Source organism: Coenobita brevimanus, chromosome 97, assembly GCF_032717465.1.
Source record: "Coenobita brevimanus isolate Jiangsu-jjx chromosome 97, ASM3271746v2, whole genome shotgun sequence".
Lineage (NCBI taxonomy): Eukaryota > Metazoa > Arthropoda > Malacostraca > Decapoda > Coenobitidae > Coenobita > Coenobita brevimanus.
Window position 1 is genome coordinate 39837460 of NC_137050.1, and position 24976 is coordinate 39862435.

Here is a 24976-nt window from a genome sequence, read left to right on the forward strand (position 1 = left end):
TTTATAAATGGTCTATTGAGCAGAAATAAGTCCACATCAGTTACTTCCTTTACATTTAACAATAGAACCTTAACAAATAAGACTGAAATAGCATAGTGTTTTAATGAATACAGTATTTTTGTAGTGTTACCACCAGACTTGCCAATAACATACAACAGTCATCAACTTCACTTTTAGAGTATCTACCTGACCCTGTTCCGTATTCAATCATTTTTCAATCAACAAAGGTTTCTGAAGTAATACAAAACTATTAATACTCTTAAAGTAACATCCCCTGGACATGATGATATTATTATTAGTCAAAGCATGTTCTGATCAAGTTTCCTCTTTTCTTACATATATAATCAATAAATCATTTGATAAGGGCTTCTTTCCTAAACAACTCCAAGTGGCAAAAGTAATCCCAGTGTATAATAAAGGTGATAAGTCCTTATGTATGAACTATAGACCAGTGTCAATCTTTCCAGCTTTTAGTAAGGTTTTTGAAAAAGTAGTTTTTAAGAGAATGATGGATTATCTCTCTCAACATTCATTGTTAACTGATTGTCAGTATGGGTACCATCCCAAATTTTCACCAGAGTTAACTATTCATAAACTTTGTCAAAATATTCATAATGCAATACATAGGCTAACAAGATGTATCAATAACAGTATTCTGTGATTTATCTAAAGCATTTGATACAATTTCACATTCTCGTGTACTGCAAAAGCTGTTGGTGTATGGAGTTGGGGGGTACTGCTTATGAATGGTTTAAAATTTAAGTCATAGACAGCAATATACAGTGTACAGTAATACAGTATCTTCATATAAAGCAAATAATTTTGGTGTACCCCAAGGATCATTTTTAGCTCTTGGGGGGTACTGCTTATGAATGGTTTAAAATTTAAGTCATAGACAGCAATATACAGCGTACAGTAATACAGTATCTTCACATAAAGCAAATAATTTTGGTGTACACCAAGGATCATTTTTAGCTCCATTTCTTTTCTTAATATTTAATAATGACATCATACATAGTAGAAATAAATTAAAATCTGTTTTGTTTGGCAGATGATATCATTATTTTCATTCAAGACGGAGACAACAGAAATAAAAAACATTATAAATAAAGAATTTTAAAAAGTAACTAGGTTACTGTAATTGGAATAACAGTAATAGATAAACTTTGAATGGAGATAAAACTCAATATATGGTTTCGCATTCTTCTATGAATTCAGCTGAGCATGTTGCTATGATGATGATGATGAATATGTTATTAATGCAAGTGAATGAAACAAAGTTCTTGGGTATTATTATTATTGACAATAAGTTAAATTGGAAATCTCAGTTAAATGATGTAAAAATGAAAATTTCTAAATTAACTCATACAGTATAATGTCCAGAGTCCGTGAGTATGTGAATACTGGCTGCTTAAAATTAATATACAGTAATCCCTCAATTATCCGACATAATAGAGCCAAAGGCATGTCCGGGTAGTGGTTCCGTCCAGATAGTGGACTTCTCCCCTGGCCCCCATTTGTACATAACCTAACTTTGAAACCCAGTGTAAAACGCCACTACAGTATATCATTAAACACTTGCTCCTGTTGTTTAACCCCTAAAAGATGGGTGTGTGCATATGATGTCCAAGGGTACTAGGGCCAAAAAGATGGGTGTCCACATGTGTGATCACAACCCCCCCCACTCCCCCAAACCCATCTCACTGTCCCCACCCTCCCTCCCACCACAACACAAGAAAAATGCAGTGGACACATGTAATAAAAGCATGGTAACATAGAATAAAATTATGGTGCAGTACAGTAAGCTAGAATAAAATCAAAGTCAACACTCACGATTCAACCATCCTGCATCAATCTTACCCAGGATCTCCCGCTTCTAAGGAGTCAGCACTACCCTCTTCCTTTTCCCTGGTGAAGTGGCCATCATCACACACTCTAGGAAGTGGCATGCACGAAACAGAAAGGCCTGATGCAGGTAGGGAACCACCACAAAGGCTACCGCATGTGATGCCATAACAATGGTCCAGGAAGAGCTGCTCACTACACAAGCAACGTGCATGAACTGACAGTATGCAACGGGGGCATCTGGGAGACGTAGGGTAAACAAAGCAGCCCAACATGGCAACACCACCTGGCTATTTTCGCCCGTCCTGGAGGAAATTTTTCACGTGACCATAATTTCGAAACGAACACAAGCACTTTGTTTGGACAGTGTGAAAAATGTAAGAATAATGGCTTGGAAGAGACAGATCACAGCGTCTGGGTAATGGATGGTCCGGATAATGGCCATCTGGATAATCAAGAGATTTCTGTAGTTCTCATTCGTGTTCCCATATTTATTGTACAGATCAGCAACTTGGGATGAGGCATATAAGAAGTACTTAAATGATCTATTTATTAGACAAAAAAAGTTAGTGAGAATAATAACATTTAGTAGTCACTATGACCACACAAGCCATCTTTTCTGAGAACTTAATTTTAAAACTACCACAGTTATAAACAAGTCTGTTTGTGTATAGCTAATGCCCTGAATACAGTTCTGGTTGAGTGTGGTTTCAGCTAGTGGTACACAATTTTGACACAAGGAGGCCCAATGATCTTAGGGTTCCATACTGTAGAACTACTCATGCCCAGGAGAGTGTTCTTGTTAGGGATGTTAGGTACTAGAATCAACTTCTGAGATGAGACCTGCCAGGAGAAAAACAACCTTCAAAATCAAACTGAAGCAGGAACTGATCAACAACTATTAGAAATTTTTAAATGATTAAACTTCTCTTTCTTTTCTTTTATGGAAGTATGTACAAATGTATGTGCCTGCTGTTATATATGAATGTTTCTGTATTGAATATTTTTGTCTTGTACGCCAATTATACCTCTGACTGCTACTTAACGTACTTTAACATTTACATATGTATTAGAGCCTTGGCTCAATGGATCTAGCTTCCAGTGCTATTTGCTGTTGTTTTTCTTGTACAGTTGTTCATTATGCATATTTATGTAACATCATCATTCATCACCAACGTCCAAACCTTCTTTTCCACCCTAGGGTAGGGTGAGGAGTAGCTACATCCAGACAGCGAAAGTCTGCCCAATTCAATGGGACACGCTTCCATTCACTCATCATTCATGCACACACAATCCTGGCTCCATCTGATAGGCAAAAAAGTTTCACTAAGTACTGTAGCTTCACATATACCTATACCCAAGAGTCAATCCGAACACTGTCACGTTAAAAAGGGGGACCAAAACACTGGTCATGCACTTCTCCACATAAAATTCATCCAGCCAGCTTGATCTCTTGCCAGTCCCTTTGCCTCACCATCTTCCATACCTCTCTTTCTCGCATACTCATCCACCATATCTATCCAAATTCTTCTTGGCCTACCTCGCCTCCTCCCTCCTTCAGATTCCCTTAGATATACCTTTTTCGCCACTCTGTTGTCATCCATTCTCTCCACATGACCACACCATCTCAGTACACTCTTTGATTCTGGTGTCTACAGACTTCCTCACTCCACATCTTTCACAAATCACATTATTCCATATCATATCCATTCTCCTTACTCCACATACATTCTTCAACAGTCCCAACTCCACTGCTCTTACTCTTTTCACTTTCATGATACACCATAGTCTCACACCTGTATATTAAAGTTGTCACTAACACTCCTTCATGAAAGCCTTATTCTGCTGCATATCATTCACTCCATATGGAGCAGCAACTGCTGCTGCCAGTATAAATTCAGGCAATGTGTCAACACTGAAACTGCCTAAAATTCCAGTAGGCTAATTCATTTTTAAACCTTGGTAACTGGGTGTACTTGTTAAATTATACTAATTTCTATCACCTCAAGACGGCAGTACAGTACATCAAGAGATATGAAATTACGAATCACAAATAAAAAAATAAACAGCAGTGCTTGTGACAGACTATATTGATGTGTGTGGGGGCACTCACCATCCACTCACTCGATGTAGTGCTGCTCTCGTTTGTTTACCCTTTCCTCTCCTCCATCCTCTTCTGTCTTTCTCTCCTTCATTTTTTTCTTGTCCTTCTGCCTGCAGGACTTTACACTCCCTCTTCTGTCTTTCTTTCCTTCATCTTTCCTCTTCCTTCTGCCTGTGGATGACTCTACACTGAGTGACACGCCAAATGGTTTCCTGTACACCAAGAAACCATTTACAATGCTCGGTGGTAACCATATAACCATATTTTGGCGCCTGGTGGTTTAGTGAGTAATTACAGCGCTCCAATCGGATTGAGCCTGTGTAGGTTTATATCCAAGGGATGGTTGGGGTTTATTGCTCACATAATGCCACTCAGGGATGAATGGGGCTGGTCACTCTTATCTTAAATGTCAGGACCAACTTGCCTAGCCCTGGGCTCCTATACTCCTCATGGGGCAACATAGGACTGGATGATGGATAAATGAATGAAGAATGTAAAAGTCCAATACAGGCAACTGCATCCAGAAACTATTAAAGTTTAACATCCATATTAGCATCCACAAGATGTGAAAATCTGACATTCAAAACCAAATCTGTAGATAACTTGAAAGGACTTCTTACAAACACAAAGTTGTAGAAAGGATGGGATGTGGCACTGTTTTTCAATTTTTTTTTTTTTCCCCTGAGATTGTACCCTGACTTATGAGTGAATTGGAAAATGCCTGGCAATGTCATGCTGACCACACACTTTTACATACATAAACTTCTTCACTTCTGCATGATTCACCAGGGAACTTGACTTCTCAGTGAATAGTAACATGCCCCCAATGTCAAGCTGCTATAAATTCATTTTGACACATACCACTACATCACACAAATTTCTTCACTTCTGCAAGAATCCATAGGTGCTGGAAGAATCTACCCTCCTCGAACAACAGTTTACCACGATCATCACACAAACTTCTTTCCTTTTGAATGAATTATTAAGTGCCGCTTGAGGCTACCCTTCTCACTAAACAGCTTACCACATTTATCACACTGGAATTTCTTTACTCCCAAATGAATCTGTAAGTGCTTAGTGAGATCACCTTTGCAATAAAACAATTGATCACATTCATCACCTGAAGTTCTTCACTCCTGAATGAATTAGCAGATGCTTATTAAGGTTACCTTTGTAATGAAACAGTTTGCCACATTCATCACGCTTGAAGTTCTCCACTCCTGAATGAATTCATAAATGTTCATAGAGATCACCTTTGCAATGGAACAATTTACCACATCCATCACACTTAAACCTCTACACTCTTGAATGAATCTGTAGGTGCTTAATGAAAACTTTTTTGTATCGAAACAGTTTACCACATTTATCACACTTGAACTCCTTCGCTCGTGAATGAATAACTAAATGCTGATTGAGTTGGCCTTTCAAACTAAACTGTTTACCACATTCATGACACTCAAACTCCTTCACTCCTGAATGAACTAATAAGTGATGATTGAGGTGACCTAACTGAGCAAACCGTTTACCACATTCATCACACTTGAATTTCTTCACTCCAGAATGAATCAACAAATGCTGGGTGAGGTATCTTTTCTGACCAAAATGTTTACCACACTCATCACACTTGAATGTCTTTACACCTGAATGAGTTACCAGATGCTGGGTGAGGTGGCTTTTCTGAATATACCGTCTACCACATTCATCACACTTAAACTCTCTCCCTCCTGGATGAAGTTCTCTGTCTCGGGTAACAAGGTTTTTACAAATAATCAGTTTACCACGACCCAAACACCGGGATTTCTCAGCTTCGGGTGAAAGGGTGAGTGCATTTTGGACAATTCCATCCTCAATATATAAAGCTTGATTATCCAACTCACAATCCATATTGATGTCTGGGTCTTCCTTAACATCCTCTACTATATCTTCATTCATTTCACACTCTAAGTTCAAATCTGGTTCTTCCTTAAAAACCTCCAATACTTCTTTATTCACTTCACACCCAAGTATCACATTTGGTTCTTCCTTAATTACCTCCATTATTTCTGCATTCACTTCACACCTTACCACATTTGGTTCTCCCTTACAAACCTCCAATACTTCTTTATTCATTTCATACCTGAATATATCATCTGGTTTTTCCTTAACTAGCTCCATTATTTCTGTACTCACTTAACACCTTACCACATTTGGTTCGTCCTTTTTCCTCTCCATTACAATATCCTTCCAAGATTTCTTAATGCCCACCAGACTATTCTTCACTCTGCTTCACCTCACTGCTTGCCATTCCATCTGCCACCAATACAGGGTAATCAATAATTAACATATCTGCCGTGTGAAATATGACCCTATAGATATTCAACAAATATGAGAGATCATTGTTATCAAACCAACTGTCAATAACTGATTAGTAGTTGACCATAATTATCAATGAACAGGTTGTTACTCAGCAACATTAATGTCAAATCAAGTCAATATCAACAAACACTGAAGCTACTATTGTGCTCATAAACTAAGTACTTTAATTTTAAAAAATTGGATTAAAACCTAAACCACACCCTACCAACAACAGCATTCATCCCATCCATTAGGGTTTCACTTTCACCACACACCATACAATATATATAGTAGCTATAACTGATAATGAAGAACATTATTAAACACAAGTTGATGAAGTCAAACACTGTTTGGGACAACAACAAAACTTGGCATTTATTACTCAAGCAGCTCCCTGAGGACCATTGTTAATGTGTACGTTTCAATTATCAGACTTCAGCTGATGACCTGGAACAAGAGCAGCCATTAGACCATCACTTCTGTTACCCTGGTAATGCTGTATAGCACTTTATGCACTCATAGCCAAGGGGAAAAAATGTGAAGGTTTAAGTTATGCCACAACCATTACTTACAGCTAGGGGTCAGCAGAGTTTACATTTGTTCGCCTGGTTCACTGACTGCTGGCTACTTTGTACAGCAGGCATTCATTCTCCAGCGGCTTTCTCACCACTCACCTGAAATACATGACAGTTCATTCTTATAGAGCATTCCATTAGTCTGGAATCATGGGTGAAAATAACTAACTCTTTTCACTCTATTTCTGTAAGACCAAGACACCAAGCAGGTACCTTGTCTGGATTTTCCATATGCTCTGGGAACAATGATGAACACACTGGGCACATTCTATGGATAACAGCTATTGTACTGCCATTTTTATTTCCTTTTTTATGAATCTAGACTCATGGGACATGCTGTATCTGGCTTAGTGGCTAAATTAAAACCTCAGTTTAGTGGTCAAGGATTTAGTACAGTAGATTTAAGATTTTTGTGAGCATGATCTCATAAATTCCATTACCTCTCAGCCAGGGCAGTCAAAGATTTCAATCAGTAACAGTATCAATACAACTGCCACCTCCCCACAGCACTAAAATTGGGTGCAAACTCCTTTCCCATGGCATCCCAGGTTCCTTCTCTTCTAAAATTGCTCCAAGCATTATTAAATCATTTATTTCTATTGTTCACAATTTTATGGATTTTTCTATCTGGACAGGAAGACAATGAGAGAACACTATTGTGTCTGTGTTTGTGTCCAACACAGATGGCACATACAATGTAATGGTTTCTCGTGCTAGCTATAACTGATGTGATTCACTGAACCGACTAATCTCCAATATTTCCAATTTTTCTGATACTTATTTCTACTGCCGATATCAGATATGGAAAAAAGAATCATTAGCCCCTAACCGCTGATGTTGGTATCGACTGATGCAAAAGAGGTGGCAGGAGGCTGTCAGGTGTTGGTAGGAACCACAATTGTTTTCATGGCACAGTTTGAAGTGGCCGCCACTTGATCTCGTCACCAAAGGTTCGGGAGTGACTCCTCCCACCCAAAGCATGCATACCTTAGTCATCTCTCTGGATCTGCCAGGTGTAGGACGATTTTTTCTTAAACCTCTCATCCGATTCCATTCCTGCCGCACACGGACACCTTGCCTCATGCACCCCTGCCAAGCCTCTTTCCAAGGATAGGCCTACTAGGAAAGGACTCAGTGATAGTGCCACACAGTATGCCTTGGATGCCACTGCATCTAGTTTATCTAGTACCATAATGAAGAAGTTGTCATGTCGAGAGCAAAGCCAAAATCAGTGCTGCACACAAACGCATGAACACATTCAGCTTCACGCACCAAAAATTACTCCTCTTCATGACGTCTTTACTCATCATTGCGACAACCTACAGACTTGGGGATACTTTCTTTTGCAAGAAGGGTTTTTGAGTAATACTGTGTGTCTTTAATTTGTTTCCCTAACTCCTATAGTTTCCAAGATATTAAGGTTTGAAAACAGGCTATTTTTGAAAAAATACCTGCAGTGAAAGAATGACCATGCTATAAATAGCCTGGTGCGGAGGGGTTAAAGTACCTTTTACTTAATATTTTGTTCACAGTTTTGCCTGATTCTCTGTGAGTGCTGTTACCTTGACACTCTTTTGCACTTTAATAAAGATGAGTTTTGTTGAGAACCATTGATGGTTCAGAATAATAACTGAGTGGGGAAAAAAAAAAAATTAGGCTGAAAGCAACAGGCTGAAAGCAAGGCATACTGTTAACTGGTGGTGTGTAGGTGCAGTGGCCATGCGGGCTTATGTACTTAAATGATGTAAACATGTTGTCGTATGGGTTTATGTTTGCAAATAGCAATACATGTGGGCAAACTGCCCACATCCATTACAGCAGTTCTTTCATTCCTTATTTAACCATAATATTTACAGCCACTCTTTTCACTGTTGTCTAAATACAGAAGCAAATTAATGGATATAATAAGAAAGAAAGCAGTAAATGTGGGCAATAAAGTGACAGTAAACAAGGGGATGAACGACATTTAGCAACTAAGTTTAGGCTCAGCTTCTACAGCAAAGCATTCCTTTAGTAGACAGAAAAACGTTACATATTGATCATGTCTATGCTTTTTCATTACTACACTATACAAGATATGCAACTATCTAGACTACAATAACACCTTGATATAATGGACCTCAATATACAGGCGGCCCTCCACATTCACAAAATCAACTTTCGTGGGTCTTGCAGATTTGTGGATTGCCCCTCTGTGGATCCAATACTAGGGGTATGTACTGTATATATAATAATACTGTACTGCATCATACATTCACTACAAGAATCAAATAGTACAATATATATATTAATACTGTATTGTACACCGATAAACCCTGGACTGAGGTCAGGCAGTCTGGATTGCTTCTGGCTTTATTGGATGACTTACCCACACATGAGTGTGGGTAAGTCATCAGCTGTTTGTGATATTTTATGCTGCTTTCAGCTCCCAGATATGGTTTTTTAGGTACAGTATGTGCACACTTCCTCACAAGGGGTGATTTGCAGCTGTAGAGGCATTTACGGGAGGGGACACCAAACATTCGAGGATAATCCACATTCTCAGGGGTCTGTGTACCCTAACCCCCATGAATGTGGAGGGCCACCTGTAGCGGAATTTGCTTTTATCAGACTTGAGGAGCCAACCGGACTAAATTCTCACATACTGGAAAAATTCCAATAAAGCCAGAAGCAATCCAGACTGCCTGACCTCAGTCCAGGGTTTATCGGTGTACAATACAGTATTAATATACATATTGTACTATTTGATTCTTGTAGCGAATGTATGATGTAGTACAGTATTATTATATATACAGTACATACCCATAGTACGCGAGTATGTGGGCGGCAGAGGACGTCGCATACTAGGAATTCACGTACTGTGAAGACATAAACTTATGGAAAAAATTGCATATGGGCGGCACCCCCCTTCATGGGCAACCCTTGAGATGCCTTTCAGACCTATGTATTGCACTATACAGGGAAATTATCTAAGACATATTACCTAAGATAAAGTAAACCAACAAGATTATGGCTTTACTAGGTAAATCAACACGGATATGGCTTAACTAAACCAACAAGAATATGGAGGCTCACCTTTACCCAAGAGGACAACAGGCGTGACGGAAGTAAGAAGAGGATCCGAGGCAGGATGAGGCACCTAGCACGCATCTCCTGCATCACCCACCACACCACCCGACACACCACCTTCCTCACCACTTTTGTCACCAGCACTTTCGACACTTTCACTAGCTAATGCACTCACTTCGTTCATAAACCCTTCAAAGTCTACTTCTGACACCTCTGACATCAAATCAGTCTCTTGATCCTCCTCAGGATATGGCTCTTCTGGGTTGAAGGGAGTGATTCCTCACTTTGTTCAAGCCGAAGGTAACGGGTGATGAGTGTTTGCTTCCGTCTCTTTACTGTACTTCCTGGTTGTACTTGGAGGTGTAGTAGCGGAAGATTTTGTCCAGTGAAGACATCACCTCCTCTGCTCACAACTGAGAGCGTTCGATGTCCTTGAATTTATCAAGGGCACCCAGTACCCGGCTGATATCCATCATGGACAAATCTTCACTCTCCATCACTCATGTTGCTGGCTCTTCTGCTGTGTTCTCCTGCTCTGCGTCGGGCTCATCCACTCGCTGCACAATTTCCTGGGAATCCTGCTCTGCTGCTGCCGAATGTAAACCACTGATCTCCTCCAGTGAGACAGCCTGAAACCCGGGCACAGCTTGTGCACTTGTGAGAGTGGCTGCCTCGGCAGCAGCTAGGGACTGAAAGCCGCTTCCCGGTGCGATTTCACACAGGTGCGGTACGAGGAAGCGCCAAACATGGTTAATTGTTGCAGTGGTTATATCTGCCCAAGAGGACAACAAGAGAGTGATGCCATCCTTGAGGTTCAATGACCGCCAAAAAGCCATAATAGTCTTCTCAGGAACTGAAGTTGGTCATGCGGGTGCTGTGCGTGGTGAGGATGAAGAGGGTGAAGCGGGTGGCGAGTGCAAACCATCCTCGGCGTCCATGACATCATTCCCATCTGTGTTCAAGTCAAGAATTGCCTGCAGTTCCTCACAGCTGTCGGTCTTGCTGTGGAGGTGATCGTAGAGGCGTTGGTGGTATAGCTGCCTGACCATTGCAATCAACTCCTGGTCTAGCAGTTGGATGAGAGAGGTCATTCTTGGGGACAGAAAAACGATCTTGCATTCCTTGCTGAGGTCTGCTAGCCAGGTTGAATGACTTGGGGCATTGTCAAGGATGAGAAGCACCTTGAAAGGGATGCCAAGTTCCCAGGATTTTGACCTGGCATCAGGGATGAAATGCCGCAACAGCCACTCAGAAATGATGCTACTTGTCATCCAACCATTGGAGTTGCTGTACCAGTATGTCATCCATGCAGCGCAGATTCTTGTAACACCTGCGGTGTGCTGCAGTATGCACAACAAGAGGCCGCATCTTGTGTGGGCCTGATAAGTTCACAACGAACATGACTTATCCTGCTCTTGTTGATTTTTCTTCCCCGGACCTGGCGCTGGTGCTTACTAATATACAGTAAGTATACTTCGGCATAGCCTTGTAGTATAGGGCTGTTTCATCAATGTTATAAATTTGGACCCTGCTGTAGCCGCCCTCATCAATTATCTCCTTTAGGATGGCTGGATGATCCCTGACCCCCATTTCGTCCGCTGATGCACGCTCCCTCGTGAGGAGAATGTGACGTAACTCCTTCCTCCTCAGAAAGTGGCAAAGCCATCCCACGGAGGCTTTAAATGGTTTCTTTACAGCAAGCTTCAGAGCTGCAGCATTGTAGAAAATCTTGGCCTTGTCCCTGATGTAGAGCCCGTTCAGTGGAATTCCTTCCTTCTCCTTCCTCAGGATAAATGTAGCCAGGTACCGCTCCATAAGAATTATAGCCTGGTTGGTCAGCCTGCTTCTCCCGTCCAATGCTGCTGTCCCATATGTCTTCACAGTCTTCTTTATGGCAGCCCATATAGTTTGCATGGACGATTCTGCCAAGCCAAGTTCCTTGTCAATGGCCATGTTACCCTTCCCACTCTCCTTCTTCCTAATGACTTGCATCTTCATGGCATGGGTAATGTACTTCTTCTTCCTGGAAGAGGGGGCAGACATCCTGGCTCACAGAAAAAAATAGCCTCAGAGTACATGGGGACGTACCTGGAACAGCAAGTGTACCCTCTGTGCGCATGTATTTCCTCTGCTGGGACTCTCACCTCACCACCCTCCAAGCAGCGCATATGGGCATCACGTGATGAGTGAGCAGCATCGATGTCACAAGGAGGGCGGAGCATAAGTACCCGTAACCGTGGGTGCCTCTACACTGACTGAATGCAGCAGTGAGTGATCTGAGTGTGGATATGCTTCTGGAAGCTGGTCTGAGGTGGGCGAGGGGGGAGAGATGACAGTACGTTATCGCTTCTTGGGGGGACAATGTCGCGTACACAGAGTAACCCCGGATTTGGGCCACTCTTCGCCCCCCGTCTCGCTTACAAGGAGTTCAATTCGTGTACTAATACCCCCCCCCCCCAAAAAAAAAGGTCCGTACAAGGGGGATTGCGTACTCAGAACTCACGTACTGTGGGGATGTACTGTATACTGTATTATACTATTTGATTCGTGTAGTGAATGTATGATGCAGTACAGTACCACAATGGTTGTGAAAACAGTGAAAAAGCATTGGTGCGATCCAGACTAATGTCTGATATAACAGAAGAAGTCGGGGTTTGCAGGGGGAAGTCCAGATGTCACTTTTATCGCACTGGCTTGGGTCCCAATTAATCTGTTAGAGTGAGGTTATACTGAACTCATATTACATATACACCCATACCCTGATTTCTGATGCATCGATAACTGATGATTAGCTAGACTGAACAAAAGAAATGGGGGAATATTCCTACAATTCAAACAGCTACTGATTTGCTAGTCCAAACACTCCACCCCTCCCTAGGTTTAAAACATGCGTGTCTAAATGGGATGTGGTGGTGCACATGGTTCTCTCTGTCCTCCCTCCATCCCCCACCACTCTCAGCACTGCCAGAAGTGTCTCCCTCTCCATCCTTCCGCTCCCCCCCACCCATGGTTGTCTAACTCCCCGTCTCCCCCACCACAGCTTGTCTCCTGAGTGTGTGTGTGTGTGTGTGTGTGTGTGTGTGTGTGTGTGTGTATTTACCTAATTGTGATATACAGGAAATGAGCTACGCTCGTGGGGTCCCGTCTCTGTTTCTCAATGTCAAATTTAGCTTTAAACTCGTTTAAGGTTTTTGACTGGACAATCTCTTTGTCCAGGCTATTCCACAGGTCTATATATCTACAAGGAAAACTATATTTCTTGATATATTTCAAGCAGCTTGGCTTCTTCAGTTCATTCCGTGTCCTCTTGTTACTTTCTTATACCAAACAAACAGATCTTCTTTGTCAATTTTATCTACTCCCATCATGGTCCTGAACACTGCAATCATGTTGCCTCTCTTTCTCCTTTCCTCTAAGGAAGGCAAATCCAGCTTTTCCAGCCTCTCTCTGTACGACAGATCTGCCAGACTAGGGACCATTTTGGCTGCTGTTCTTTGTATTCTCTCAATCTTGTTTATATCTTTCTTTTTGTGTGGGGACCACACCACTGCTGTATATTCTAACCTGGGGCGGATCATGGCCACTATAAATTTTTTCATCATCTTCTCATCCATATAATGAAAAGCTACTCTTATATTAGTCAAGAGTTTGTATGTCTCTCTGTCTTGTTAATATGTTTTTCAGGTGACAAACTGTCCTGGACCAGCACTCCCAAATCTTTCTCTTTTCTCGCTTTTGTGATTGGTTCATTACCCATTAAATAATTCAGTGATGGCCTCTTGGTACTTTTACCCGTTTCCAATATTTTACATTTCCTTGCACTGAATTTCATTTCCCACATCCGCTCCAATCATGTATCCTATCCAGATCCTCCTGCAGCATTTTACAATCCTCCTCAACCTCTACCTTCCTCAAGATCTTTGCATCATCAGCAGACTAGCATAACTGTTCACTCCATCTACCATATCATTTACGTAAATCAGGAACATTACTGGCGCCAACACCGAGCCCTGTGGGACTCCACTTGTTACTTCCCTCCATCCAGACATTTTATCCTTTATTACTGTCCTCATTTGTCTGTCTCTCAAAAAGTCTCTCATCCATTCCAGGAGGTTCCCCTTCAGTCCTCCTATATGCTCTAGTTTCCACATTAGTCTCTTATGGGGTACCTTGTCGAAGGCCTTCTCCAAATCTAAATACACACAATCCACCCAACCATCTCTCTCCTGTAGCACGTCAATCGCTCTTGAATAAAAACTCTAACAAGTTGGAAATACATGACCTTCCACTTCTGAATCCAAACTGACTATCAGCCAGAATATTCATCTCTTCCAGATATTTTATCCATCTACCTTTCAGAATTCTTTCGCACAATTTTCCGACCATGCTGGTTAGGGACATTGGTCTATAATTCAGGGGTTCTTCCCTCTTTCCTCCCTTATAAATTGGTACTACATTTGCCCACTTCCATCCTTGAGGCACTTTCCCCTCTTCCAGAGAACACACAATTAAACTGTGACTCTTATCTGCCAGTTGTTCTCTGCATTCCTTCAGAACCCAATTAGAGATTCTATCTGGTCCTGGGGCTTTCCTTACATCTTGAGTTTCCAGTAATTTATACACTTCCTATATTTCCACTTTTATATCTTTTATCACTACATTTCTAGTCACTGCCTCCCCTTCCACAAACTCCTTTTCATTAGTGAAAACTGATTGGAAACATTTGTTCATTATTTCTGCTTGCATTGCTGCATCTTTATAGACCTCACCTTCTACTTTCAGCTTGGTGATTCCTTCCTTTTGTTTCAGTTTGCCATTGACAAATCTATAAAACAGTTTGGGTTCATCCTTACATTTATCTATTAAACCTTTTTCAAATTTCCTGTCTTCCTCTCTACGTATTCTTGTGCATTCATTTCTTGTTCTTTTATATTCTTCCTTTGTTCTGTCGTTGCCTCTCTTTCTCCAATTGTTCCACACCGTGTCTCTCTCTTTTTTTGCTATCATACACCTTCTATTAAACCACTCCTGTTTCCTATTTCTTTCCCCCTTACTCTAGGCACAAATTTTTCCACTCCCGAAGTATAGAGGCCTAGAAAAATATCCCACTTCCTCTGTATCTCACTTGTTTTTCTGAACTTTCTCCAATCTGCATTTTCAAAATTTTTTTTCAATCCTGTAAAGTTTTCTTTCCCAAAGTTGTATCTTCCTTGCCTATAAAGCTCATCTCTTGGCTCCACGTTCCCTGTTACCATCTGGAATTCAGTGACCACATGATCACTTTTTCCAATAGGACACAGATATTTCAAGGATTCTATTGCATCAGGTTCTTTGGTAAACAGTAAGTCTAGGCTTGCTGGTGTGTCCTCACCTCGGAACTGTGTCTCTTCTTTGACCCACTGCGTCATCACATTGTTCATTGTTATATTTAATAATATAGTGCCCCACGAATCTTCGCTGCCTCCTGAGTCCCATTCCTCCCAGTTCACCTCTTTACAGTTGAAGTCACCCATTAAAATTATATTGTTGTTTTTCTCAATCATTTTCCGTAAAGAGCCAGCAGATCCAGTGTCTGGCCCTTGGCCTTTAATTGATACTGCTACTGTGAGTGAGGCAATAGGCAGGATGAGGGTGGGGAAGGCAGCAGGTGTGTCTGGGTTGACTGCCGAAATGTTGAAGGCCTCAGGCGATATAGGGGTGAGTTTAGTCACTGACCTGATAAGTAGGATTATTTATGAGTGTGTTGTCCCAGATGATTGGCTGAAGAGTGTATTTGTAAATGTGTATAAAGGGAAGGGTGATGCCCAGGAAAGAGGAAATTATAGAGGTATAAAGCTTTTAGATCAGATAATGAAGGTAATGGAGAGAGTTTTAGAAGGTATGATTAGAGAAAGAGTGAATATTGATGAGATGCAGTTTGGGTTTATGCCAGGTAGGGGGACCACTGATGCCATATTAATTGTTCGACAGCTTCAGGAAAAATATATTTGGTAGGAGAAGGGATCTTTATTTTGTTTTTGTTGATTTGGAAAAGGCCTTTGACAAAGTCCCTAGAGAGGTGGTGAAGTGGGCAATGAGAAAGCTTGGCTTGGAGAAGTGGCTGGTTAGGGTGGTTATGGCCATGTATGTGGGTGCTCACACCCAGGTGAGAGTGAATGGAGATTTGAGTGATGAGTTTTCCGGTGCATCAGGGGTCAGTCTTGAGTCCCATGTTGTTTATCATGGTACTTGAAGCCCTTTCACGTGACTTTAGAAACGGACTCCCGTGGGAGTTGTTGTATGCTGATGATTTGGTGTTGATTGCAGAGAATGAAAGGGAGGCCGAGGAAAGGTTTAGGAAGTGGAGAGATGGTATGGGGCAAAAGGGTTTAAGGGTAAATGCAGATAAAACAAAAGTGATGATATCTAGGGTTGGTGGCGGTACTGTCAAAGACGAGGGAGAGTGGCCATGTGCAGTTTGCCACAAGGGCGTGGGAAGTAATTCCATCTTGTGCGGTGTGTGTGATAAAAGGGTGCATAAGAGATGTAGTGGTATCAGAGGTAGACTGCGAGATAATGCTGATTTTATGTGTACGGCGTGCCGGGGTGAGCAGGTGGAGATCGTCAGACATGAAAGGATTGAACTTGCTGGTGAATCTCTTGAGTGTGTGGAAGAGTTTTGTTATTTGGGAGACATGCTGTGTGCTGGAGGTGGGGCTGGAGCTATCTCTGTGGCTAGGGTGAGAAGTGGTTGGAAGAAGTTCAGGGAGCTCTTGCCTCTCCTGACACTGAGAGGGCTCTCCCTACGTGCTAAGGGGTCTTTGTATGCAGCATGTGTTAGGAGTGTAATGCTGTATGGCAGTGAGACCTGGGCAGTGAAGGAGGAAGACATTCGCCGGCTCAGACGTACAGAAATGACAATGATTAGGTGGATGTGCAGTGCGTCCCTGCGTCCAAGGCCTGGAGGGGCTGGGTTTACGATGGAAGAGTTGAGAGGTAGGATGGGACTGGAGTGTATTGGTGTTGTGATGAGGAGAGGTAGATTGAGGTGGTTTGGACATGTGGAGAGGATGGGGGATGATAATTGGGTGAGGAAGGTGAGAAGTGTTAATATTGGGGGTGGGGTTATGAGGGGTAGACCGAGAAAGACATGGGACGAGGTCATTAAGTGTGACCTTAGGGTTAAGGGACTGAACAGGGAGGCTGCAATGGATCGTGCAGCGTGGAGAGCCGCCATTAGGTGACCAAGGCCGATACATGCAAGCATGTTGGAGCCTTTAAATATGAAAACGAAAACGAAAACTACCCATGTCTGACAACATTTCCTGGTATTCATCATCACTCCATGCTCTTGTCTTAGAGGGAACATACACTACTGCCATATCTCTCTTGCTATTCTCTCCAGTTTCTACTGCCATATCTCTCTTGCTATTCTCTCCAGTTTCTAATTTCATATTTATCACTTTGGCCCTGCCTTCTCCCATTTCCATGGTATCTACATTTATGTTGTTCTTCACTGCTATCATCACTCCTCCTCCCGTTTTTTCTTTTCTGTCTCTTCTCCACAGTCTGTATTTACCATCTCCCATATGAACATCAATATCTTCTCTTAATTTGGTCTCTACAAAGCACATAACATCAGGTTCGTGTACCCTCAAAAAATCGTTGATTTCTAGCCTTGCCGATATTACACATCAACATTAGTATATGCCACCTTCCAATTATTTTTGATGTTTTTTATACCCTCTTTTCTCCTCTCCACCGGTACCACTTCCTTAATTTCTGATCCATGACTCTCCAATAAAACACAGTCTTCTCTTCCTCCATTCTCTGTTCATTTTTTACCTTTGCTTCCTTTACTAACACCTTTACTTTAGCTCTTTCTTCCTCATTTGCATCTCTCCTTATCCAAACATTTTTGAACCCTTCCTTGTCTGATAATTTCCATATTCTACTGATAATTTCGTTTACTGTTGCCTGAGACTTAAACTTTACCTTCAATGGCCTTGCCCATCCTTCCCCGTACATTCCTAACCTAAACACCTCTTCAATCTCTTCATGAGCTTCGTTGTTTTCCTCCATGACTACTGATATTATTTCTTTAACTTTACTCAGTTCTTCTCTTTCTCTTTCTGATCTTATTGTCATACGTTTTTCTTTAACTCCTGAAATTATTACACATTTTTTCTTATCTGCTACACCCCTAACGAAAGATTCCTACTTTTCAGCACCCTAACCACTTCCCTCTCCACCTTTTCCTTGCTTTGTTGTTCAATAATCTCTTTCAAATTTACATTTCCCTCTTCCTGAATTTTCTTCCACCCATTATGTTGCTCCTTGATTTCTTTAATGTGCTCATCCTGTATTCTTGATTTGGATCCATACTCATCTAGTTTGCTTTTCATCCTGTCTCTTTCTTCTTCCAACCTCTTACTCTCCCTCTTAAGCTGTTTTATTTCATTTGAGGCCGATTCATTGCTCACTTTTCATTCAGTAACTTCTCTTTCTTGTTCATCACTATGTGTACAAATTTTTTCCAGTTTATTTCGCAGACTTTTGATCTCGTTTTCCTGCTCTATAGTCCGTTCCTGTGACTGTTTAATTACTGCCCATACCTTTTTTATCTCCTGGACATTCCTCTCCGCTGTTTTCTCTACGCCTGCTATTCTTGTTTGGTTCAACTTAATACTTCCATTTGCCACATCCTCTTCAGAAAACCCCTTAAACTCTCTCTCGCCACTTGTAAACATTGCACCGTCCCTTTCCGCCATGAATCAACCATATGGAGACTTTCTATTTTCCTTGTATCTTGTCCTTTTTATGACCGAAACCACGTTTTTTTTAACTACTGTCCGGCAGGACCACCACTCACGCACTCATTAACATAATCACAAATAGGCTGGTCTTCCTTTCGTCGATGATTCAGCGATTATTTCCCCATGATCCAGGATGAGCTCCACCTCTGTCGGCGACTGTGTGTGTGTGTGTGTGTGTGTGTGTGTGTGTGTGTGTGTGTGTGTGTGTGTGTGTGTGTGTGTGTGTGTGTGTGGGAGGCTGGTCTACCACGCACCACACAGTCAGTTTGAATCCGACGGTAGAACCATGCATGACTCGCAAATCGTTATTTGTGGCTTATTTTTCTGCCTTCCAGTGATTGCTTGCCTTGTTTGCCAACATGGGACCTAAGTGTAGGGCTAGTGATGCATGTGGTAACACGCCAAAGCAGGCTCGTAAAGTGATGTCACTGACGGAGAAAGTGAAAGTGTTGGACAAACTCAGGGAAGGAATGTCGGCGACAATTCGCCATCAGGACGATTCCCCGTCATTTATTTGCATACCAGTTTATTTAGCAAGTACACTAGTTTTTTACTTACATGAGTTATAAAATCCCCCTGAAAATTAGTTATTAAAGTATTAATTAATCAATAATAAGTATATTTACAGAATAACAGGGAATCGTCCAGGATGCAAATTGTCCTGACGGGGAATCGTCCAGGGTGCGAATTGTCCTGACGGCCAATTGACTTGACGGCGAATTGTCTCGGAACCGTATGTTTGAGTTGAATGAGTCAACTGTTTGTACAATAAAGAAGGCAGAACATAGCATACGGGAGGCAGTGAGGGCTAATGCACCTGACTGTGCTAAAGTGCCTCCACCTATGCCTGTGCTTGTCAGCTTTCAGGAAGTGTTAAATTTCTTACATTTTTGTTTTTCATACTTTATGCTAGTTTATTAGGCATATGTAGTGCATAAACAGTATTAGGCTATTCAGATGTAATACACTTGATACATGTGTAATTACGTGCACACATGCACAGAATGAATAGGCCTACACGAATTTATCACATAGGCGAAGGGTCTGGGAATGTAACCCTCGCGTAATTTAAGAGATTCTATATGCCGGTATACAGATATCCCTCATTTATCCGGACATAACAGAGCCAAAGGGATGTCCAGGTAGAGGCAACATCCGCATAATAAACACTGGCTATTCCCCTACCATATCCAGACCCTACCTATAGCTACCCAACCTCCAAACTATACCTAACCTATTTGTACTGTACCTATGCTTAATTTGGCAGTGTTTTTCAGTCATTCAGGCATATTTAGACATCAAAACACACATAGGAATATCCAAAGTAAAGCTAAACCCCAAGAAAACCATGCAGAAAAAACACTGAAAACCAAAACCCCGCTACCTATACACTATTGTATGTACAGTACCCTCCTTATTTTGGCACTGTTTTCAGGTCATCCTGCCATATTTTGACATCAAAAGACACACAGGATTATCCAAAATATTTTTCAATACCGGTACCAAGAAAACCGTGAAAAAAAAAAAAAAAAAAAATGAAAACCAAAAAACACCCTACCTATACACTACTATATGTACGGTACAGTACCCCTCCTAATTTTGGCACCGTTTGGGGGTCAATCTGCCTTATTTTTACCCATCAAAACACACACAGGAATATCCAAAGCAATGCTGAACACCAAACATGAAAAAAATATTGAAAACCAAAAAACACCCTACTTATATACTACTGTATGTACAGTACCCCTCCTAATTTTGGCACTGTTTTCAGGTCAATCTGCCATATTTAAACATCAAAACACACAGGAATATCTAAAGTAATGCTAAACACCAAGGAAACTATGAAAAAAAAAAAAGACAACCAAAAAACACCCTACCTTGCTGTACAGTACATTAAGGTACTGTGGCTATGTACATTACCCTTCCTAATTTTGGCAGTTTTCTGGTCATTCTGCCACACTGGGACATAAAAAATCACAGAGGATTATCCATAATAATGCTAAACATCAAGAAAACAATGCATAAAAAACAAAAATCCACAAAAGAACCTAAAGACTGTTTGAAAATCAGCTTTTTGTGACGAGTGATTGCTCCTGCCCCCCCCCCCCAAAAAAAAAAAAATCCATGGCCAAATAAACCACCAGAAATTGGTTATACAGTAAACCCTCGATATAATGAGCTAATTGGGAGGAGGGGCGGGTTGCTATATCCAATAGTTCGCTATATCCGAGGGATTACCGAACCTAGGTCACTATATTCAGGGAGTCATTTGGTCCTACTTGCACAACCACAACCTAAACTTACTCTGTGAAGTTTTACATGGAGAATTCAATGGTTTATATAGTTATACATGTAAACACCATCTTGTCTTAAGTTGTACATATAAATACAATACCTATTATAAGAATACAGTATAATGTACCAGTAGTACTGTTACAGTACACTGACTGTGCCAGGAAGCGATGTCACTCTGGGCTGTTTCACGAACTTCCCCCACATTTAGCGACCTTTGTTCGAAAAATTCGGGAGAAGTTCGGTCGCGATTTGGCCGTTTGCTATATCCAAAATTCAAAATACCAGGGTTCATTATATCAAGGGTTTACTGTATTGGTATAAATGGTATACCATCATCTTCGCTGATGTTTTAAGATAAGCTAATAAAAAAACATAAAACTGATAAGTAATGGTAAAGAAATGCAATGAGAATAAAGTTTTCAAGAGTAAAACTTACGTTCATATAACTTCCCACTATCCTAGTGCAAAATTTTGCCAGCATCTTCCAAGAGTTAAGCATATTTCTAGATGCAGAATTTCATGAGCTTTATAGTGGATTTTGCGGAATATCGATATAACCGATAGTAGTAGAACAAATCGCACAAAACTTTAAAAACTCACGAGTCAGAGTTATCGCCATGGAGGAGGATGGAGGATGAGAGAATGAGGGGGGGGTGCTGGAAGGGTATGAAGGAGGGACAAGAGGGGTAGAGAAGCATGGCTGTGGGCAGGATTCTCCCCTTTCTGTCACGAGGCAGATAGGCACTTTTACCGTACATTTACTCGTGGCTTGTGGTCTGTTAGACACCAAGTGGCCATGCAGAAACACAACTCATGGTGACCGGGGGATGTTCAACATTTGGTTGAAAGGCAGACGGATGCTGTCACCAAATATGTACTTGTGGCTTGTGGTCTGTGTTACAAACTCAGGGGCAGGTAGGAAAGACTTAGCCCGGTGGCCGTGTGACTTTGGACATTGGGTGGGGATGCGTACAGACATTTTGACACCGTTTGTGGGTTATAGTCATATTACACAGGTGCTGGAGGTTCACTGGGAGTGATCAGACAAGCGCACGACTTTGACCATTCAATACAGGGGCAGACGGATATTTTAGCTTTGGTTGTGGGTTACAGCCTACCTCCCGCTCATGGCTCAAGCCCAGTGGCCACAATACTGAATGTTTGAACAAGTCGGCTGGCTGGCTGAATTTCTTGGGGACTTTTACGTCCGGATAATAGCAAGTAAATTTGGATAACGGTTTAAAAGAGCCAAGGTCCAGCATAATAATGAACATATCCAGATACTGCACCTCTGGATAAATGAGGGACTTCTGTATATAAAAGGGCTGCGATGTTTGTTTGATTGTTTGTCCTTCAATCATGTCAAAACCAAGGGCCAAAGACCTACAGACCTATACATATTCTGAATGAGGGTGACCCAAGGATGGTTTTAGGGAGGTCAAAATTCAGATCTGGGTCATTTGAGGTCACCGGTAATGTTCGCCTTTTGGGGGCTGGGATAAGCCAGGTACTCTTGCAGCCCAATTTCAGGCATGGAGACTCACATGACCCACAGTTCGGACATCAGCTATGAGAGATTGACCTCCAAGGTCATTTAAGGTCACTAGTTGGAGGTCATTTGAGGTCACCGGTAATAAAAGCTCGAACGACTGGACCCAGCAGCCCTATTTTTGGAATGGAGACCACATGACCTCAAGTTCGGATGTAGGCTACGGGCTGTTCTCACAGTCTTCCCTAACATTTTGGGCCCGAACCAAAAGCATCTATGGATTTCACAGTCGCTCTGAATGGCTTTTGGGAGCTTACTAACATGGTTGTTGATGTGGTAGGGTTGGTAGTTCTGGGTGGAGAAAGCATGAAAAAGACACCTAACCCAGCACTTTCCATATGTTGAAAATATTTAGAAATTGGAATGTAATTAATGTGATGAATAACATGGCTGGAAAATCCACTTCACACAGTCCTTACTAATATATTCAGAAGTGAAGATATCCATAATAAGGCAGCAAAAATAACGAATAAGAAACATCATCAGAATGAAGGGCTAACTAACAGCAACCTCACCACACTCCTACTTGAAATCGGAAGTAAGTTGAATCGTGATGAATGCTAAGCATTGTAAAAAAGGCTTAAGTAAAAATAACCATGAAGAAGTAACATGTATAATAACATCTAATGAGTGATGGTGTGATTTATTAACAGGTATGATACTGTGTTGTTGAGTGAAGACGAAGGGGAGCTGCAAGGGTTGGTGGATGAGTTTGGGAGAGTGTGTAAGAAACGGAATCTAAAGATGAATGCAGGGAAGAGTAAAGTGATGGTCTTTGAGAGAGGTGAAGTCAGTGAATGTACAGTGAGGTTGGATCATGAGGAAATGGAAAATGTGAGTACGTTTAAGTAATTGGGGAGTGCGATGAGTACCGGTAAGGATAGAAGTTTGGAGGGTGAAGTGCTTGAAAGGGTACAACAAGGAAGAAAGGTTGCTGGTTCCTTGAAAGCAGTGATAAGAAACAGGGAAGTGAGCATGGAAGTGAAAAAATTACTACATGACAGTACCGGGTATTGTGATACCAACTCTAATGTATGGAAGTGAAGCTTGGACGTTGTTGGAAGGACACAAGTCAAGAGTGAGAGCAGTGGAAATGAGTTATTTAAGAGGAGCCTGTGGAGTCACATGAAGAGACAGGCTGACAAATGATGATATAAAGGAGCATTGTGGTGTGGATGTGGATGTGATAGAAAGCATTAGAAAGAACACACTGAGGTGGTTTGGCCATGTGGAGAGGATGGAGGGTGAGAGACTGACGAAGAGAGTGTATGTGAGTGAGGTGGAGGGGGGGGAGAGGAAGGGGGAGGCCGAGGATGAGATGGAAGGATGGGGTGGAGAGGTATACGAGAGAGAGGGGTGTGAGTTGGAAGCCGGGCAGTGAAATGGCGGGAGAGAGGGCGATGTGGAGGCGATTTGTTTGTGGCCACCCCGTACGGGATTGAGGCATCTGGCGATAGATAGATAGATAGATAGTATGGTATTAGTACATGAACATTTTTTTTTTTCTAAACGGGCTGTTAGCTATATCAACCTTTACATGGGGCATCAGATATTAGAATTATTATGAAAATATGCATTAGACAACAATTCTCGTATTTCTTTCGGGTCCATTTGTTGTGGAGCCTTCACCAGTCTGTGAAAGGCTAGTACTGGTATTTGAATACACTGTAGAATCTTATAAAAGCAGATAAACATTTTTTTTTTTTCAATACCAGGTGTGTTATTTATCTCAGCAAATATTATATTGGGTACCGGTATATAATATTGAAATATTAATGAAAATATGTTACCGGGTACATGTAATTATTCTTTTACGCCAACGGCCATACCACGCTGAGTACACCGCTTCCCGTCCGATCAGCGAAGTTAAGCAACGTTGGGTCTGGTTAGTACTTGGATGGGTGACCGCCTGGGAACACCAGATGCTGTTGGCATAACGTTCTCCCTACGTGTCAAGTGGGGTTGGTGGAGGATTAGTGCCCCTCCCTGTAAAACAATTAACTCTAAGCCTTGGCCACCCCGTTTGGGATACATGGCGTCTGGCAATGAATGAATGAACTTTATTACTTTTGGGACCATCTGTTGGGGAGGCTCCAGGCTCCCCAAGAATGTTCCAATAATTTGTTCAGGCCGTCCCAAATGCCATCCCCAACAGAGGCCTCGGAAGGCTGGTTGGGGGTGACTGTGAAAACGAAAATGTGCGTTCGGAGGCGAGTAGGCTGTAGAGGACTGCATTGGGGATGACTGTGAAAATGGCCCTAAGTGTGGTTGACCTCCGAGGTCATTTGAGGTCATCAGTCGGAAGCCATTTGAGGTCACCAGTACTGTACTAGTAAACAAGTGTGCACAAATACTGTGCATTACTGTGTGAAAGTTGAAATGGAAAGTTCCTGGGACTCTCATAATCCCT

At 41.7% G+C, this 24976-nt stretch overlaps 1 non-coding gene across 1 annotated transcript; it reads left to right on the forward strand.

The window, feature by feature from the left end:
- The first annotated feature begins 24381 nt into the window (after positions 1 to 24381).
- LOC145413892 (5S ribosomal RNA) lies at positions 24382 to 24500 on the forward strand. Its single transcript, XR_013899773.1, has one exon. It is a non-coding gene; the product is annotated as a 5S ribosomal RNA (ribosomal RNA).
- Positions 24501 to 24976: the final 476 nt, after the last annotated feature.